This window comes from Delphinus delphis, chromosome 15 (genome assembly GCF_949987515.2).
Source record: "Delphinus delphis chromosome 15, mDelDel1.2, whole genome shotgun sequence".
NCBI classification, from domain to species: Eukaryota; Metazoa; Chordata; class Mammalia; order Artiodactyla; family Delphinidae; genus Delphinus; species Delphinus delphis.
Window position 1 is genome coordinate 23278312 of NC_082697.1, and position 19218 is coordinate 23297529.

The 19218-nt window shown below is 44.9% G+C and overlaps 1 pseudogene; it reads left to right on the forward strand.

The window, feature by feature from the left end:
• LOC132438701 (fer-1-like protein 4) overlaps positions 1-19218 on the forward strand; it is a 48115-nt pseudogene that overhangs the window by 6589 nt on the left and 22308 nt on the right.

Genomic DNA, 19218 nt, shown 5'->3' on the forward strand with positions numbered 1-19218 from the left:
TTACATTCTTGTGGGGGTGGAGGCTGAATGGAGACACAGATAATAAACATGTAAACAACAAGGCAGAAATATAAGAAGTATGATAAGGATAGTGTTAGGGAGAAAATAAAGCAAGGAAGTATTTCAGAGAGACATTGCAATTTTAGAAAAGATGGCAAGGGGAGGCCATGGTGATGTTGACATTAAGAAGATGAAGGAGCAAGCCATGTCTGTAAGGGTGTTCCAGGCAGCAAGGACAGCATGTGCAAAGGCCCTGAGGTGAAGCATGCCTGGTGTGTTTGAGGAAGAGCAAGGGACCAGTGTGAGTGCAGCAGAGTGAACAGAGTAGCTGAGGCTGGAGGGTGTGGGGGGAAAGGAGGATGATAGTGGGGAGAGGCATGTGGGAGTCACATAGGCCATTGTAGCGGCCTTGGCTTCTTCTTTGAGTGAAATGAGGAGCCACTGAACATTTTGAAAAGAGAAGGGATATGCTCTAATTTATCCTTAAAAAGGATCAGTGTGGGAGGGATGATATGAGAGGAAGCAGAGAGAGTACTATAGAGGGCATTGTAATAATTCAGGTGACCAATAATGATAAAATGAATCTAGGGTGGTTGCAGTGGATACAGGGTGACGGGAATGAATTCAAGAGCAGTAGAGACTTTGGAAGTGACACCTCAGGACTGGCTAATGAATAGGCTTAGGGGAGGAGGAAAATGTGCAGAGGAGAGTCATGAATGACTCCCAAGATTTTGACTTGCACAGCTATGTAGATGGTGCTATTTACTGAGCTATGGAAAACAAGAGAAGGAGAAGTTCTGATGGGAGTGGAGGGGATATCAGAAGCCCCTTTTTGGACATGTTAACTTTTTTTTTTTAATTTATTTTTATTTTTGGCTGCCTTCGGTCTTTGTTGCTGCGTGCGGGCTTTTCTCTAGTCGCGGCAAGCGGAGGCTACTCTTTATTGCGGTTCCCGGGCTTCTCATTGGGTGGCTTCTCTTGCTGCAGAGCACGGGCTCTAGGCACACGGGCTTCAGTAGTTATGGCACTCAGGCTCAGTAGTTGTGGCTCACGGACGCTAGAGCACAGGCTCCGTAGTTGTGGTGCATGGGCTTAGTTCTTCTGCGGCATGTGGGATCTGCCCGGACCAGGGCTCGAACCCATGTCCCCTGCACTGACAGGCGGATTCTTAACCACTGAGCCACCAGGGAAGTCCCTGGACATGTTAACTTTGAGATATATGCCTGTTAGACTTCTAAATGGATATGTCTGCCAGGCTGTTAGCTATAGGAGTTGAGCTCTGGGGAGAGTTCAGGGCTAGAAATGTAAAATTGCAGGGTGTTTATATGTAGATGGGATTGGATAAGATCACCTAGGGAACAAAAAAAAAAAAAAAAAAGGAAAAATCTGGGCTTCCTTCCTTGGTGGTCCAGTGGTTAAGATTCTGCACTTCCAAGGCAGGGGGCCTGGATTTGATCCCTGGTCCACATGCTGCTCGGCGAGGCCAAAAAAACCCCAAACAAATCTAAGGACCTGGCAAGCTCCAGCATTTAGAGGGAGGGTCAAGGAGGAGGACTCAGCCAAGGACTTGGTTGTTGGTCACTTTTCTGTCCTCATCTTACTCAACCTTTCAGTATCAGTGGACACAGTTGACCCCACCCTCCTTCTTGAAAGACTCTGGTGTTGATTTCCATACCCTTGGTTTTCCTTCGGCTTCCCTGGCCATTCCTTCTCATCTCTTTTGCTCGCTCTCTATCTTCTTTACCTCTGAATGTTCCAAACGTTCATATGGGTATGTCTTAGGGCTTCATTGTAAGCCTCTCTTCTCTGTCTACATTCTCTATGTCTCCAAAAGAGCAACAAACTTTAATCCAATTTAATTCCTTGCTTGATTGTCTATAAGGTGCAATTAAACTCTTTCCATTTTCACTTTACTGAAATTATTTTATTACTAAAATTATTCTTTGTCAGGGAACTTTCAACGAAAGATCTGTTCAAATCATATTTCATCTTTTTTAAAAAACAGCATTATTATTTATTAAAATTTTTTTTTTCTCTTTTGGCTGCATGGCATGCGGGATCTTAGTTCCCCAACCAGGGATTGAACCCGTGCCCCCTGCAGTGGAAGCACAGAGTCTTAACCACTGGACCGCCAAGGAAGTCCCTGTATTTCACTTCTTATAGCTTTATCCAGTGTGATGTGTGTGTGTGTGGGTTTGTGGGGGTGCTATTATTTCTAGCGGATCTAATTTCCCTGAATCCAATTTTGTGGATCTAAATCTTGTCAAGAAGATTTTTTTTCTTCTGTCAATTTTTTTTTTTTTTTTTTTTGCGGTACGCGGGCCTCTCACTGTTGCAGCCTCTCCCGTTGCGGAGCACAGGCTCCGGACGCGCAGGCTCAGCAGCCATGGCTCACGGGCCTAGCCACTCCACGGCATGTGGGATCTTCCCGGACCCGGGCACGAACCCGTGTCCCCTGCATCGACAGGCGGACTCTCAACCACTGCGCCACCAGGAAAGCCCCTCTTCTGTCAATTTTTTTTTTTTTCAACTTTTTTTTTTTTTTTTTTTTGCGGTACGCGGGCCTCTCACCGCTGCGGCCTCTCCTGCCGCGGAGCACAGGCTCCGGACGCGCAGGCACAGCGGCCATGGCCCACGGGCCCAGCCGCTCCGCGGCATGCGGGATCCTCCCAGACCGGGGCACGAACCCGCGTCCCCTGCATCGGCAGGCGGACCCTCAACCACTGCGCCACCAGGGAAGCCCCTCTTCTGTCAATTTTTAATCAATAGCAAATGTTAATAAGTGCAGTTTTTATTTATTATTTATTTATTTATATATCTGGCTGAGGTGGGTCTTAGTTGTGGCATGCAGGATCTTTGTTGCCGCGTGTGAGATCTTCGTTGTGGCATGCAGGATTTTTTTTTTTTTTTTTAGTTGTGGCATGTGGGATCTTTAGTTGCGGCATGAGGGATCTAGTTCCCTGACCAGGGATCAAACCTGGGCCCTCTGTACTGGGAGCACAGAGTCTTAACCACTGGACTACCAGGGAAGTCCCAATAAGTGCAGTTTTTTTTTAAATTGAGGTATAATTGACATTTAAATAGGTGCAGTTTTGACTCTTGTCAGTTTTATTTTGTGTTATTTTATGTCAGATTATTTCTGCCAATAGAAGTCTTGGAGCAAAGAGCATTAGTAAGTTGAAAAGATAAGCTCTGGGAGCAGTATTAGGTGAAAAATCCTTGGAGTCACTTATTTTATATATTTTTGAAAATTTCCATAATAAAAAGTTAAGACATCATTAGGGGTCAAAAAGGGACCAAAATATCATGTTTCAAAAATCATTTTACTTTACCTGACAAATATTTTTTGAGCATCTATTAGGTGCCAGGCCCTGAGGTTACAGTGGTAATCAAAATGAAGTCCCCGCCATGCCTTACTTTCTTTTTTTTAATGTATTTTTAAAAATAAATTTATTTATTTTTATTTTTGGCTGCATTGGGTCTTCGTTACTGTGTGCAGGCTTTCTCTAGTTGCGGTGAGTGGGGGCTACTCTTTGTTGCGGTGTGCGGGCTTATTGTGGAGCATGGTCTCTAGGCTCATGGGCTCAGTGGTTGTGGCTCGTGGACTCTAGAGTGCATGCTCAGTAGTTGTAGCTCATGAACTTAGTTGCTCTGCGGCACGTGGAATCTTCCCAGACTGGGACTCGAACCCGTGTCCCCTGCATTGGCAGGCAGATTCTTAACCACTGCGTCACCAGGGAAGCCCCATACCTTACATTCTATTTGGAGAGATGGATAAAGCAGAGTATGAGGGTGGAGAAAGTAGCAGGGACTGTTTAGAGGGGATGACCTGGGAAGGTCTGTGAAGAGATAACATTTGAGCAAAGACCTGAATGAAGAAGGGGAGAGTGAGCCATGGAAAGATCTAGGGGCCTGACAGTCCAGCAGAGGGAGCAGCTAATACAAAGGTGCTGAGGTAGTAACGGGCTTGGCGTATTCAGGGAGCAGCAAAAAGGCCAGTGTGACTGTAGGGCTGTGTGTGAGGGGAGAGTAATATTTGGTGAAGACAGGGAGATAAAGAGAAACAGAGCATGTAGGGCCTTCTAGGCCATTTAAAGAATTTTATTTGGGGGGTTCCCTGGTGGCACAGTGGTTAAGAATCCACTTGCCAATGCAGGGTCACGTGTTCAAGCCCTAGTCTGGGAAGATCCCACATGCCACGGGGCAACTAAGCCCATGCACCACAACTACTGAGCCTGCGCTCTAGAGCCCCCGAGCCACAACTACTGAGCCCATGTGCCGCTGCTACTGAAACCTGTGCGCCTAGAGCCCGTACTCCGCAACAAGAGAAGCCACCGCAATGAGAAGCCTGCGCACCACAATGAGGAGTATCCCCTCTCCCCGCAACTAAAGAAAGCCCGCGTGCAGCAATGAAGACCCGACGCAGCCAAAAATAAAATAAATAAATTTTTAAAAAAAAGGAATTTTATTTTATTTTTTGCGGTACACGGGCCCCTCACTGTTGTGGCCTCTCCTGTTGCGGAGCACAGGCTCCAGACGCGCAGGCTCAGCGGCCATGGCTTACGGGCCCAGCTGCTCCGTGGCATGTGGGATCTTCCCAGACTGGGACACGAACCCGTGTCCCCTGCATCGGCAGGCGGACTCTCAACCACTGCGCCACCAGGGAAGCCCGGAATTTTATTTTTAACTCTGAGATGAGAAACTTCTGGAGAGGAGTGAAATGGTCTGGAAAGCATTGAAAAGCTCATTCTGGATGCTATATTGAGAATATTCCGTAGGAGAGAGGGTAAGAGTGGACGTGGTTAGAACAGCTAGGAGGGTGTTGCAATAATCCTGGTGAGAAGTGATGGTGGCTTGGACTAGGGTGGTCCTGGAAAAGGGGGAAAGTGGTCAGATTTTGAATATATTTTGAAAGTAGAGCCTAAATGATATGCTGATGGGATCGATGTGGAATGTGAGTGAAAGAAAGAGCAGTGAAGGATGACTTGGAAGTTTTGAAGTGAAGCAGGGTTCGCTTTCAAGGTGGGGGCCTGGAGCAGTCATTGGAACTCATGCACTTGGTTTGAGCATGTAATGTTTGAACTATCTTTGGTCAGTGTTGGAACTGTCAAGTACAGCCCATGTGAGCCTTTAACATGCATCTGAATCCTCCAGGTATAAAAATGCAGATTTCTGATGCAGCAGGTCTGGGGTGGGGCTGAGATTCTACGTTTCTAAGTAGGTAATACCAATGCTGTTGGGCCTGGGCCACACTTTGAGTAGCCAGGGCAGTAAATAGTTAAATGCTAGTACATTCTGGGTCTCCAAAGTGAGGCTGGCCTTGATGAGTTGGGGAGTGGTTCAAATATAGAATCCATCCTTGGCTGAGGAAGGATGCCTCCTTGAGAACAAGACTGAGAGGAGCTGTGACGGAGGCTGGGCATGGGAGGCCTGCTCTGAGGGAGGTGGCCCCTAAGGGTCAGTGTTCTCTCCTTTGATTCCCACCTGCCACACCCGCTACTGCTCTTGCAGACAGTTTTGCCACGGTGCTGAGCACAGGACAATGACTCGGCCCAACGCGCTGGATCTATGCAGATGCCAAGGGAAACAGCTGGCGTTTAGCCTGGTACAGTCTGGGGAAGGGGGATCGGGGCACCCAGCAAGGACCCTCCACTCATGTTCTCTTCCTGCCCTTTCAGAACCTGTTGGCAAAGCAAGGACCGTGGCTCCTTCGGGGCCTGAGACAGAGCAATGTGCAAGAGAAGGTGGCACTGGCCAAGAAGCTCCTGGTGAAACTGCGCTTCCTGGCCCAGGAGGTAATGCCTCACCCACCCATTTCCCCACCCTGAATACCCTTTCTTCTAAGCCTACTGGAGGTCTTTGGGCAGGGGTGACCTAACATTTGTCCTGTGGATTGATACCAGGCCATGGGACCTGTTGCTCTGAGCATAGGACTGAGCTCCATTTGGAGTAGCTAAGGGTGACGATGTACATTGTAGGGCCCAGCAGGGATACAGGGAACATGCAAGATCTCTTTGGAAGAAGGTCTGAGAGTACATTTCCTTGGCATGACTTTCCTGGTTTGAAGCTCTGAACACAACACACGGGAAGGGTAAAGGAAGTTCACATTTATAGAAAGCTTCCTTGGCTAAGCATCTGCATGTATTACCTAGTGTGACTCAACAGCCTTGGGAAGATGTTACCCCATTTGACAGGTGCAGAAACTGAGGCTTAGAGAGGGAAAGTGACTGATCCACCATGTCATAGCTGGTTAAGTGTCAGAGCTAGAATTCAAAGCCAGTTCTGCCCCACTCTAAAGCTCAGTCATTCCCAAAGGCACAGAAAGTTTGGATTGCTGGGGCCAATATGTCCTCAGGGTCAAACAGTGAGGAGTTTGGATATTGGTCTCAGATCTCAAAGGGCACGTTGGAGTTTGGCAAGTATGAAAGAATGGACAGCATGTGCAAAGGCGCAGCTGGAAGGCAGAGTAGTGGAAGGAGCTACAGAATAGAGACCTTATTAAAGTGAATTTTAGTGCAAAATTATTATTTTTTTAATTTTTAGAAAAATTAATTAATTAATTAATTTTTGGCTGCATTGGGTCTTCGTTGCGGTGTACGGGCTTCTTACTGTGGTGGCTTCTCTTGTTGCAGAGCATGGGCTCTAGGCACGCGGGCTCAGTAGCTGTGGCTCATGGGCTCCAGAGGGCAGGCTCAGTAGTTGTGGCACATGGGTTTAGTTGCTCCACAGCATGTGGAATCTTCCCAGACCAAGGCTCAAACCCGTGTTCCCTGCATTGGCAGGTGGATTCTTAACCACTTCTCCACCAGGGAGGTCCCCAAATTACTTTATTTATTTGGAATGAAAACCTTCTGTTGTCAGCTGACATTTAAAAACATTTTCTGATTTAAATATGCCTCCTGAAATAATATAGGTTAGTTTCACTATTTTTCAAACTTTGTATAATACTGTTTATATTATTTTGCTTTTTTTAAAACTTAATATTATGTTTATTGTATATAGCTGTAATTTGTCCATTTTCATTGCTGTATAATATCCCACTGTATGACTATACTATAATTCACTTATCCATCCCACTACTGATGGATATGTGTGTTGATTCCAACGCATGGTGGTTAGAAACAATGTTTCCAAGACTATTTTTATACATGTCCTGGATGTAAGTGGAAGAGTCTCTAGGGCAGTGATTCTCAAACTTTTTTGGTCTCAGGACTCCTTTACAGCCTCAGAGTAATTACTGGGGACCCAAATGAGCTTTTGTTTATATAGATGTATCTACTGATATTCCCTATTATATAAACTAAAACTGAAAAAATTTAAAACCATAGAAATAAAAAATTATTTATTAATTCATTTAAAATAACAATAGTAAACCTATTACATGTTTTTTTGTATATTTATATAGGGAAACATACATATATTTTTAGAAAAATAAGTATAGGGGCTTCCCTGGTGGCACAGTGGTTGAGAGTGTGCCTGCCGATGCAGGGGACACAGGTTTGTGCCCCGGTCCGGGAAGATCCCACATGCCACGGAGCGGCTAGGCCTGTGAGCCGTGGCCGCTGAGCCTGCGCGTCCAGAGCCTGTGCTCCACAACAGGAGAGGCCACAGCAGTGAGAGGCCCACGTACCGCAAAAAAAAAAAAAAAAAAAAAAAGTAAAATAAGTAAATTCTCCAAAACAAAAAATGTAGTGAGAACAACGATATTGCTTTACATTTTTTGCAAATGTCTGGCAAAGAATTTTTATACTCTGTTATATTAAAATCCATTGGTCTGTCTTGCACTTTGAATGGATCTATTATCCTTGAATGACTTTGAATCATCATACATAGGTCACTTGGAAATTTGCTTCCTTGAATTATGCATACTTTCCAAATGTTCATGCATTTCATTATACAGTATTAAGAAATCATATTCGTTAATATCATCACAAATCTCATTAGAAAAATCTTTAAGTGTTGGGAAGCTGTCAAGCTTACAATGGCTGATACAAGAGATACCGTTTTTCCAAAATTGTAATTTTCCATTTTGTTTTGTTCTTAATCTTGGAGGAAAAGCTTTCATTCTTTCACTATTAAGTATGATGTTGGCTGTGGGTTTTTCATAAATGCCCTTTATCAGGTTGAGGACGTTAACTTCTGTTCTTAGTTTTCTGAGTATGTATTTTTTTTTATCATGAAAGGATGTTGAATTTTGTCAGATGCCTTTTCTGCATTAGTTGAGATACTCATTTGTGTTTTTTCCCTTTGTTCTATTATTGTGCTAAATTACGTTGACTGATTTTCTTAGGTTGAACCTCTCTAGCATTCCTGAGATAAATCCCACTTGGTCATGGTATATAATCCTTTTTATATGCTGTTGGATTCAGTTTGCCAATATTTTGTTCAGAACTTATTCCTAAGGGATATATCTATATTCATAAAGGGTACTATTCTGTAATTTTCTTTTCTTATGGTATCTTTGTGTGTTTTTCATATCAGGGTAACGCTGGCCTCACAGAATGAAATAGGAAGTGTTCCTTCCTTTTCTATTTTTGGGAAGAGCTTGAGAAGTATTGGTGTTAATTCTTCTTTAAATGTTTGGTAGAATTCACCAGTGAAGCCATTTGGTCCTGAGCTTTTCTTTGTTGGGAGGTTTTTGATTACTAATTCAATCTCTTGTTTTGTCTGTTGAGATTTCTATTTCTCCTTGAGTCAGTTTAGATAAATTTTATGTTTCTAGGAATGTTCTCATGTTCATTTCTTTTTTAAAAAAATTAATTAATTTATTTTTGGCCGTGTTAGGTCTTCGTTGCTGTGCGCGGGCTTTCTTTTTTTTTTTTTTTTTTACATAAATGCCTTTATTCTACTTCTGGTCCTCGTGGCAACTTTTTCCATCTGAAAGCTGCTCCCTGCACTTCTCGAAGCAGGAACATGAAAATGGATCAGAAGTTTCCAAACTTTTCATCATCAACCCAGTTGTAGAGGCTGGAAGGCTGGGGTCAAGGTGCCAGCGTGGTTGGGCTCTGGTGAAAGCTCTCTTCTTGGCTTGCAGATGGTTGCTTTCTTGTTGTGTCCTCATATAGCAGAGAAAGAGAAAGAGAAAGAGAAGAAAGAGAAAGAGGAAGAGGAGTAAGAGAGAAAAAGAGAGAGAGAGAGCGGGCTTTCTTTTTAGTTGCTGCGAGCGAGGCTACTCTTTGTTGCGGTGCGCAGGCTTCTCATTGCGGTGGCTTCTCTTGTTGCTGAGCATGGGGTCTAGGTGTGCGGGTTTCAGTAGCTGTGGCATGTGGGCTCAGTAGTTGTGGCTCGTGGGCTCTAGAGCACAGGCTCAGTAGTTGTGGCACACAGGGCTTAGTTGCTCTGCGGCATGTGGAATCTCCCCGGACCAGGGCTCAAACCCGTGTATCCTGCAATGGCAGGCGGATTCTTAACCACTGCGCCACCAGGGAAGCCCCTTATGTTCATTTCTGATTTTAGGTATTTATATCTTGTCTCTTTTATTCTTTGTCAGTCTAGCTAAAAGCTCATCAATTTTGTTGATTTTTCCAAAGAACCAACTTCTGGTTTCATTGATTCTTTTGTTTTTCTATTCTCCAGTTTATTTTTCTCCACTCTAATCTTTATTTACTTCCTTCTGCTAGCTTTGGGTTGAGTTTTCTCTTCTTTTTCTAATTCCTCAGGATATATAGTTTGGTTATTGACTTGAGATCTTTCTCTTCTTTTTTTTTTTATAAATTTATTTATTTATTTGTTTTTATTTTTGGCTGTGTTGGGTCTTGGTTGCTGCGCATGGGCTTCCTCTAGTTGAGGCAAGCGGGGGCTACTCTTTGTTGCAGTAGGTGGACTTCTCTTTGTCGTGGCTTCTCTTGTTGCAGAGCACGGGCTCTAGAGCGCAGGCTCAGTAGTTGTGGCGCATGGGCTTAGTTGCTCTGCGACATGTGGGATCTTCCTGGGCTAGAGCTCGAACCTGTGTCCCCTGCATTGGCAGGCAGATTCTTAACCACTGTGCTACCAGGGAAGACCCTCTTTCTTCTTTTTATGTAGGCATTTATAGCTATAAATTTTCCTCTGAGCCCTATCTTTGCTGCATATCATAAGTTTTGCTGTTACATTTTCATTTTCATTCACCTATAAGTATTTTCTAATTTCCTTTGTGATTTCTTCTTCGATGCGGTGTTTAAGAGTGTGTTGTTTAATTTTCACACATTTGTGAACTTTCTAGTTTTCTTTCTATTATTGATTTGTAGTTTCATTCCACTTTGGTCAAAAAAAGATACTTTGTATGATTTCAGTCTTTTAAAATGTATTATACTTGTTCTGTGACCTATATGGTCTATCCTGGAGAATGTTCTATGTGCATTTGAGAAGAATGTGTATTCTGCTGTTGGATGCATTGTTTATATATCTCTGTTAGGTCTAGCTGGTTTATAATGTTGTTCAGGTCCTCTGGTTCCTTAATGATCTTCTGTATAGGTGTTCTATCCACTATTGAAAGTGGTATATTGCAGCCTCCAATCACATGTTTTAATTCAATTATTTCCATCTGGCTCCAGTTTTCTTATGTTTGTTGAAATTATCCACTTTAAACTCTGTACTTTTCCCACTAGACCCTTTAGAATTTTTATCACAGTTATTTTAATATTGCTTTCTAATAGTTCCCACATTTGGGTTATCTGTGGGTCTACTTCTATTGATTATTCTTGTCTTGACCATGGGTCACATTTTTTGCTTTTCCTATTCTTATAATTTTTCATTAGGTACCTGGAGTTTTGTATAAAAGAACACTAGAGGCTAAAATAAATAATATCTCCAGAGAGTTTTGATGAAGTCTACTTTAACTAATTTTTCTGTTTTCTGTTACCTGTGTAAGAAAATTTTACTACCTCCAAGCCACAAAGATATTCTCCTATGCTTTTAGGAGAATAAAGATAGTCTCCTAAAAGTTTTATGGTTTTAGATTTTACATTTGGGTCTCTAACTGTTCTCAAGTTAGTCTTTGCATATGGTGTAACATATGGGTCAAAATCCTATTTTTAAAATATGGACATTGAGATAGTCTAGCACCATATGTTGAAAAGATTTCTTTTTCCTGTTGAATTGCTTTGGCTTTTTAATTGAAAATCAAGAGGTTGTATAAGTTCCTCTGTTGAATTTTTCATTTCAATCATTGCACATTTTTTTTGCTTTGTTTTGTTTTTCTAAAATTAATTAATTATTTTTGACTGTGTTGGGTCTTCGTTGCTGCACGTGGGCTTTCTCTAGTTGTGGTGAGCGGGTGCTACACTTCGTTGCAGTGTGCAGACTTCTCATTGTGGCAGCTTCTCTTATTGATGAGCACTGGCTCTAGGCATGTGGGCTTCAGTAGTTGTGGCACACAGGCTCAGTAGTTGTGGCTCGCAGGCTCTAGAGCGCAGGCTCAGTAGCTGTGGTGCACAGGCTTAGTTGCTCTGCAGCATGTGGGATCTTCCTGGACCAGGGCTTGAACCCCTGTCCCCTGCATTGGCAGGTGGATTCTTAACCACTGAGCCACCACGGAAGTCCCTGCACTTTTAATTTCTGTAAGTTCTTTTTTTTCAAATCCGCTGTGTTATTTTTCACTGTTTATTATTCCCAGTAAGTATTTATCAGGTTTGTCTTTTGTTTCATTTAAGAATAGTAAGCAGAGCTGTTTTTATAATGTCAGATGATTCCAGTAGTCAGTTTTTGAGGGTTTGTTTTCACTCTCTGTTTCTGCTGATACTTCCTCATGGTTGTTTCCTTCTCTGCTTAGTTGCTTTAAACTGTGAACTATTCATTATAGTTTCCTCAAAAAATTATTTGTGGGACTTCTTTGAGTCCTGGAATAAAGGTACATTCTTCCAGAAAACATATGACTTTGCTTCTGCCCTTGATCACCTTAAACTGAAATTTGATGTTTAGCAACACCCAGGCACAGTGAAAAAAATTGGCTTGTGGTTATTCTTTTCAGGGACAATTTCCACCTTCCACTACACTCAGCCAGACAACTCTCTTTGTTGATCACTGGATGTGAGAAAGTGGGGCAGGTTCCATTATGGTTTATCTTTATCCTGAAGGTGTGATTCTCTGGGGTTCTAGTTTTTAAGGAGGGGAGATATCTCCTATGAGACTCCTGTTCTGAATGGTATCTGAGCTCTTTATATTGTTTTTACTCACTGCCAGGTCATGAAAAGCTCAGGGTTGCCAGGTTTGGCAAATGCCCTTGTGGCAAAAGTTGCTGAAATGCTCTGTTAACTTCCCTGGATTCCTGTCTTCATTCAGGGCTTAGTATGATAATTCTTCATTCTTATTATCTCACCACTGCCTTTAATAAATATTTAAAAATATTTTTTCAAGTCATTTTAGTTGGTTTTAGTGAGAGGTAGGTCTTAATTCCTAGCTCATGATATTACTGGAGATGGAAGTCAGGCATGATGATTTTCTTTTTGATAATTTTTTAAAATATTTATTTTATTGAAGTGTAATTGATTTACAATGTTGTGTTAATTTCTGCTGTACAGCAAAGGGATTCATATATAAATATATATATACACACACATATATTCAGATATGTGTGTGTGTATATATATATATATATATATATATATATATATTCTTTTTCATATTCTTTTCCATTATGGTTTATCACGGGATACTGAATATAGTTCCCCATGCTGTACAGTAAGACCTTGTTGTGTATCCATTCTATATATAATAGTTTGCAACTGCTAATCCCCAACCCCCAATCCATCTCTCCCCTACCCCCCCATTCCCTTGGCAACCACAAGTCTGTTCTCTATGTCTGTGAGTCTGTTTATGTTTCATAAATAAGTTTATTTGTGCAGTATTTTAGATTCCACATAAAGGTGATATATGGTATTTGTCTTTCTCTTTCTGACTTACTTCACTTAGTATGATAATCTCTAGGTCCATCCATGTTGCTGCAAATGGCATTATTTCATTCTTTTTTATGGCTGAGTAGTATTCCATTGTATATGTATATCACATCTTCTTTATCCATTCATCTGTTGATGGACATTTAGGTCACTTCCATGACTTGGCTATTGTGAATAGTGCTATTGTGAACATTGGGGTACATGTATCCTTTTGAATTAGAGTTTTGTCTGGATATATGCCCAGGAGTGGAATTGCTGGATCATATGGCAACTCTATTTTTAGTTTTTGAGGAACCTCCATACTGTTGTCCATAGTGGCTTCACCAATTTACATTCCCACCAACAGCATAGGAGGGTTCCCTTTTCTCCACACCCTCTCCAGCATCTGTTATTTGTAGATTTTTTTAATGATGGCCATTCTGACTGGTGTGAGGTGGTACCTCATTGTAATTTCGATTTGCATTTCTCTAATAATAGTGATGTTTGAGCATTTTTTCATGTGCCTGTTGGCCATCTGTATGTCTTTTTTGGAGAAATGTCTATTTAGGTCTTCTGCCCATTGGGTTGTTTGTTGTTTTTTGTTGTTGAGTTTTATGGTCTGTTTATATATTTTGGAAAGTAAGCCCTTGTTGGTCGCATCATTTGCAAATATTTTCTCACGGTCTGTTGGTTGTCTTTTCATTTTGTTTATGGTTTCCTTTGCTGTACAAAAGCTTGTAAGTTTGATTAGGTCCAATTTGTTTATTTTTGCTTTTATTTCTCTTTCCTTGGGAGACTGACCTAAGAAAACATTGGTACAATTTATGCCAGAGAATGTTTTGCCTATGTTCTCTTCTAGGAGTTTTATGTTGTCCTGTCTTATATTTAAGTCTTCAAGCCATTTTGAGTTTATTTTTGTGTGTGGTGTAACTTCATTGATTTACAAGGCATGATGATTTTTAAATAGGGGAAGGAGAGGGTCAGCTTTAGAGTGATCAGTTCTAGCTATTGTTTGTTTGCTTCCTCAATGATATTTGAAGTCCTATTTTATGCCAGGCTCTGTATGAGACCCTGGGGATCCACCTCTGTCATGTTTCTTGCCCTTTTGGGGCTTATGTTCTGGCGAGGGAGATAGATTATGCATCTTAAATGCATGAGAAAAATAATGATGATCTGTAGGTATTGCTAAAGAAGATGTTATAGAAGCTAAGGGGTCAGGGGAGAACCAGCTTACATAAGGTGGTCAGGGAAGACTTCTCTGCAGAGACAGCATTTAAACTGAGACCCAGAGGATGGTAGCAAGCCAGCCATTCATGAGAGAATGAGTTGGAAGGGAAGACTGAAGACAGGAAGACTGTCTCAGTTGTCTGGACAAGAGTGGACTGTCTTGATCTAAGAGAGTGAGGAAGGGGGACATTGGCAGGACTTGGTGATTAGATGTTGGAGGAGAAGGCTGACACCAGCTCAAATACTTAGCTGATGTGAATGGGCACACAGTGGGGATCACTGGGGAGAGAGCAGGTTGAGAGGAGGGAAAAGTAAGGAAATCAGGCTGACACAGGCTCCAACATGGTGAACCCTGAAGACCTTATGCTAAGCGAAAAAAAGCCAGTCACAAAAGGACAAATGATTCCACTCATATGAGGTACTCAGAGTAGTCAAACTCATAGAGAGAAAGTAGAGTGGTGATTGTCAGGGCTGGGAGAGGGAAATGGAAAGTTAGTGGGTTTTTTTTTTTTTTCAGGCAAGGCTTTATTGGGGCCCCTGCTGCAGCAGGGGGCAGTGACAACAAATAAGTTTCCCTTGCTGGCTCGCTCCCCGAAGCGGGGCGAGCTTGTTCCTTATATGGGGTGAGGGTAGGGGTGTGTCTAGGGGTCGGGCCGGAGGGGCGGCTTAGGTGTTTTGCCCACCCCTTAGGTGGTGTGGTGTGCAGGGGGCATGCGCAGAACGCTGCTTTTGCTCCCGACCCCCTTGCTTTTGCTCCAGGCTCTTCAAAAGTGGCAGTTGGGCTTTTTGGTCTCTTTGTGTTTAACAGATACAGAGTGTCAGTTTTGCCATGAAGAAAGTTCCGGAGTGGGCGGTAGTGATGGCTACTGAGCCTGCGCTCTAGAGCCCGTGCTCCGCAACAAGAAAAGCCACCGCAATGAGAAGCCTGCGCACCACAACGAAGAGTAGCCCCCGCTTGCGGCAACTAGGCAAAGCTCACGTGCAGCAACAAAGACCCAAGGCAGCCAAAAAAAAAAAAAAAACAAAAAGTGAATGTCATACTGAACTGTACACTTAACAGTGGTTGAGATGGTAAATTTTACGTTATGTGTATTTTAACACAATTTAAAAAAGAGAGAGAGACCAGAAAATAAAAGTCAGGTTGGACTTTTGAGTCTGATGTGGCCTGTGGGGCATCCACAGGGGAGAGATGTCCAGGAGGCAGGTGGCCAGATGGATCTGGGGTTGGGGGGGAGGTCAGGGCTGGAGATGGACTTTGGTCCGTCCATCCAGTGGCAGCTGTGGGAGCAGATGATCTCAACTCCAGATTCACCTCTGTAACCCAGTTCTCTGCCTGCAGCCCCAGCAATCCCTCCTGGATGTGCTGGTCTGGAAGCTCAGTGGGCGGCGCCATGTGGCCTGGGCCCGGATCCCGCCCAGGATGTGCTGTTCTCTGTGGTGGAGGAGGAACGGGGCCGGGACTGTGGGAAGAGCCAGAATCTGCTGCTCACAGTGAGGGGTCCCGGGGGCGAGGGTGCTGGGACTAGAATGGGCTGAGGCTCATAGGGCAGCACAGACATTGGGGTGGAGCGCAACAGAGGTCCCCAAACTATTTATTTATTTGTTTATAATGTTTGGCCACGCCATGCTGCATGCGGGATCTTAGTTCCCTGACCAGGGATTGAACCCGTGCCCTCAGCAGTGAAAGTGTGGAGTCCTAACCACTGGACTGCCAGAGAATTCCCTCCAAACTATTTTTTTAAATTAAGTTTCTGGTCAAAAAGTTTTAAAATTTTATTCAATTAAAAAATGTTTTAATTAAAATTTTTTTAACTTTTAAAATTATTATTTTTTAAAGTGTACCAAACTCTTTTTAATTATCCAAAGTGCCAAAAGGAGATTGTGCCTTTACCCAGGTGAGCTTTGACGTGAGATAAACCCCAAATATTGTCATCTCTGGGCCTGAACTGGCCCTTTTGCCGACTAGGCTCTGACAGATGAGCAGGGCTATGAAAATGGGAGTGTGACTAATTAGTTCCTTATAAGTACAGCTGATTTGGAGGCAAAAGATTTGTAAATGAGGTGTCCCTGGGAGAGACACCAGCAGGGTTCCCTAGTGGTGAGAAGCTGTGACCACAGGGGTAAGGGACGGGGAATCTAAATGTGCTGGGGATGAGGGGACAGATGGCTGAGGGTGGGGTAGGGAGAGCAAGCTCAGAGCATAGTTTTGGGGTCTGGGGTCTAGGCTATAGGACGTGACAGTGTTGGGGCAGGAGGGATAGGGAATGAGAGGGAGTTTAAGGGTGATGGGGCATTGGATGGAGGGCATGAGGAGGGTGGGGTACAAGGAGTACTCTTTGGATTAAGGATCTGGTGATGCAGAGAGTAGGGGCCTGCCTTGGAGGAGCAAGATGGTTGGCCTAGCTGGGGTAATAAGAGGTGGTCCCTAACATGCTTCCTCCCCGCAGCAGGCACCTGGGGAAGCCGCTGGCGAGGTCCCTGCCGAGCTGGAGCTCTTCCTGGGGCTGGAGCTGGGCAAGCAAGCCAAGGCCTGCACCTCAGAGCTCCCCCTGGACCTGCTGCCTGAGCCCTCGGCTGGGCTGCCCCTTAGCCTGGACCGGGACTGTGAGTGCGGGGCGTGGGGCAGGCGGGCCCAGTTCTCTATTTGCCCGAGGTGTGGGGCTAGATGCTCAGCTGGGGGTTCGGATCAGAGGGGTCTGGGGTCAGGGACTCCAGTGGTCCCTGAACTAACATGACCCCTTCCTTCTCTCCACCCCAGACTTCAGCTACTTCCAGCTCCGGGCTCACTTGTACCAGGCCCGAGGGGTGCTGGCAGCAGATGACAGTGGGCTCTCGGACCCCTTTGCTTGAGTCCTCATCTCTACCCAGTGCCAGACCACACGGGTGAGGGCTGGGCTGGGATGCTGGTGGAGGGGCACTGGGAGACAAGGCGGGGTGGAGGCTGAGCTTTTTCCAAGACCCTAAGTCTCTCTTCCTGCCTTGGATTTTCAGGACAGGATACTGGATCAGACTGCCCTGATTTAGGGGGTGGCGTAGAACCAGAGGGTCTTAGGGGTGAGGAGTTCTTCTGACAACTGCCGTTGGCTCCTTCCCTGCATGGCCCTCAAGGTCCTGGAGCAGATGCTGAGCCCTCTGTAGGATGAACCGTGGTGTTTGATCAGTTATTCGTGGACTGAGGGAGCACCTGCAGGAGGAGCCCCCACTAGTGATTGTCAATGTCTGTGACCACAATAAGTTTGTGAGTGTGGCCTGGGCTCCACCTGGGTTCCCACCCCCAAGGATCCCCTCTTCTTGTCTTGATGTGCCCTCCCCTGGTTCCTGAGCCTCTTCTACTTTTGTCTTCACTGCCCTGCTCCCCGAAGGGCCCCTCTGTGTTCCTGGGAAGGACGCTGGCCGCCCTGAGGGTAAAGCTGATGGAGGACCCTTACCAGCATCCTGAGTTGCAGTTCTTCCCCCTGAGGAAGGGGCCCCGGGCAGCCGGGGAGCTCATCGCCACCTTTGAACTCATTGAACTGGACTACAGTAGTTGACTTGAGGTCAGAGTGCTGTGGTTTAGCTGGACACACCGTGGATCGCTTCTGCTATTTGTTTAGGTCATCCAGCTCCAGGGATGTGGGCATGTCCCAGGGTTACCCCTCCAACTCCCTTACCCCCAGAGAATGCAGGCTGCAGGTCTGTCCTGGGACTGCCTCATTGGACCTCCTGACTCCAGGTAACACTTGAAGTAGACCTACCCTAGCTTCACCTTGCCAGGCCTCCAACCCCAGAGAACCCAAGCCCGGGTTGACCCTCATGCCTCAGACACCCATCCTCCTTCCTGTACATGGCTGTTTCCTGAGACACCCCCCTCCCATCAATCCAGCCTTGCCAGGTTCCTCTGGTTTTATATTTCACCAGCAGTCCTCCATTTCTTTTCCCCGAGCCCAGGCTTTCCCTCCTTTGGCCTGACTCCTCTTTGACCTCTGATCTCTTGCTCCCTTCAGCCCTCAGTGCCTAGTGATGTGGAGCCCCAGGACCTGACCGCCCTGGTTGAGCCCCTCTCCGTCCGCCTATCCCTGCCACCGCACGTGCGCCCGCTGCTTAGGGAGTTCCGTGTTGAGGTAGCACCAGGCACTCACATCCTCCTCCCTTCCCTACACCCGGGTGTCCTTCAGTCAGGTACAGGCCCCTGAATCTCCCACTTCCCAACCCCAGGTACTGTTCTGGGGTCTGAGGGGCCTTGGCCGTGTGCATCTGTTTGAGGTGGAGCAGCCCCAGGTTGTGCTGGAGGTGGCCGGTCGGCGAGTGGAGTCCGAGGTCCTGACCAGTTACCGTGAGAACCCCAATTTCACTGAGCTCGTCAGGCATCTGACAGTGGTGAGGACATGGGCTGGAGGCCGGAAGTCTGGGCTGAGAAATGAAAGAGGGCAGTGGGATGGTGAATTCCCGGCTGGTTATATTACATTAACCCAGGGGTCACCAAATTTTCTATAAAGCGCCAAATAGTAAATATTTTAGGCTTTGTGGGCCATACAGTCTCAGTTGCAGTTACTCAACTCTGCCATCATAGCATGTAATCATCCATAGGCGACAAGGAAATGAATGAGTATGGCAGTTCCAATAAAACTTTATTTACAAAAACTGACAGCAGGCCAGATTTGGTTTACAGGCAATAATTGGCTGATCCCTGGATTAATTCATGAACTGGTTGTGCTCTGTTGGCTCTGTTGATTGAGTGGATTAGCCAAAAGTCATGAAGTGTGAGTCCAAAGGAATCTGAGACACCAGGGGCCATGAAGACAAATACATTCTTTGTTTAATTTGTAATTACTGTACTCTAGTATGGGCTTTGGAGTCAAATTCTGGCAATGTCACTTAGGAGCCTGTCAAATCACTTGTCTGATTTGAGCTTTAGTTTTTCTGTTTGTTTGTTTAAAAAAGGGACGAAGGGTGCTATAAGGAGCCAATGAAAGAAAGGATCTTGGTGAAAGGGCTTTGTAAACTGAAGAGTGCTGTGCGGGGGCAGGCGGGGACTGGGACAAAGGACAGTGGCTCCCGACTGCAAGGGGGAGCACAGCAACAGCAACAACAAAACGCAACACTATGTCATGACTCTGTTTCACATGCAGCAGTTTTCAGTTTGAAAACTTCATTGTGCTAT